The sequence below is a fragment of the Bison bison genome, unplaced genomic scaffold (assembly GCF_000754665.1).
Source record: "Bison bison bison isolate TAMUID 2011002044 unplaced genomic scaffold, Bison_UMD1.0 scf7180017845885, whole genome shotgun sequence".
Classification (NCBI taxonomy): Eukaryota; Metazoa; Chordata; class Mammalia; order Artiodactyla; family Bovidae; genus Bison; species Bison bison.
The window spans coordinates 14,494-15,596 of record NW_011476458.1 but is presented as its reverse complement, the minus strand read 5'-3'; positions in this window follow the sequence as shown (position 1 = coordinate 15,596).

The window sequence follows — 1,103 nt, the reverse complement described above, 5'->3', positions numbered from 1 at the left end:
CCAGCCCGGCTGGGCTGTGGTTCTGCTCCAGCGCCGCCACCTGGGCCTGCAGGAGGGGCCGCCGGTCAGGCCTGGGGCCGCAATGCGCACGCACATGTACGCGAGTATGAAGGGACAGGCCCTCTCTGGGTGGAAGCCCGGGGGTCCCTACGGGCAAAGCGGGGCTTGCAGGACCAGAGCTTTGTCTTCCCCCACCCAGCCCTCCTGGCCTGCGAATCCTGAGTCAGGTTGCTGAGTGATCCACTCAGGAGTGCGCACGCATACACACACACACAGATGTTCAAATGCAGAGACAAGCCCGTATACATACAGTCATACAAGCAAGCATGTAACAACCTGTGTTCACATGAATGTGTGCATGTGTCCAAAAGCCCAATACTCTCATATACGCACCACACACACGCACGTCCAAGAAGACACCCAGGGCTCCCCGGGGGGCTCAGTAGTGAAGACTCCACCCACCAGGGCAGGAGCCACGGGTTTGATCCCTGGTCCTGGGGGATCCCACACGCCACAGACCAACTGAGCCCCTGTGTCACAACTGCTGAGCCTGGGCTCCAGAGCCCGCGTGCTGCAACTGCTGAGGCCCACACGCCTCAGACCCCGTGCGGCAACCAGGGAGGCCGATTCAGTGAGAGGTAGGGCGTCACAAATAGAGGGGCCTCTGGACCCAGAGGAAGCCTGCAGCAATGAAGACCCGGCACAGCCACAAGTCAAAGTATTCAAAACCGAAGACATCTGTACACAAAGATACACCATGCAGATAACATCCTATACCTAGACACGCCACATACACGCACAAGGTCCACGCTACACGCACGGGAGTCTGCTCGCGTACACTCGTAGCTCTCTTTGGCTACAAGGATGAGCGCACGCCCACAAGTGTGAGCACACACCCACAAGCTTGAGCACACACCCACAAGCATGAGCACAGACCCACAAGCATGAGCACACACCCACAAGGGTGAGCACACACCCACAAGGATGAGCACACACCCACAAGCATGAGCACACACCCACAAGGGTGAGCACATACCCACAAGCATGAGCACACACCCACAAGGGTGAGCACATACCCACAAGCGTGACCACACACAAGCTTG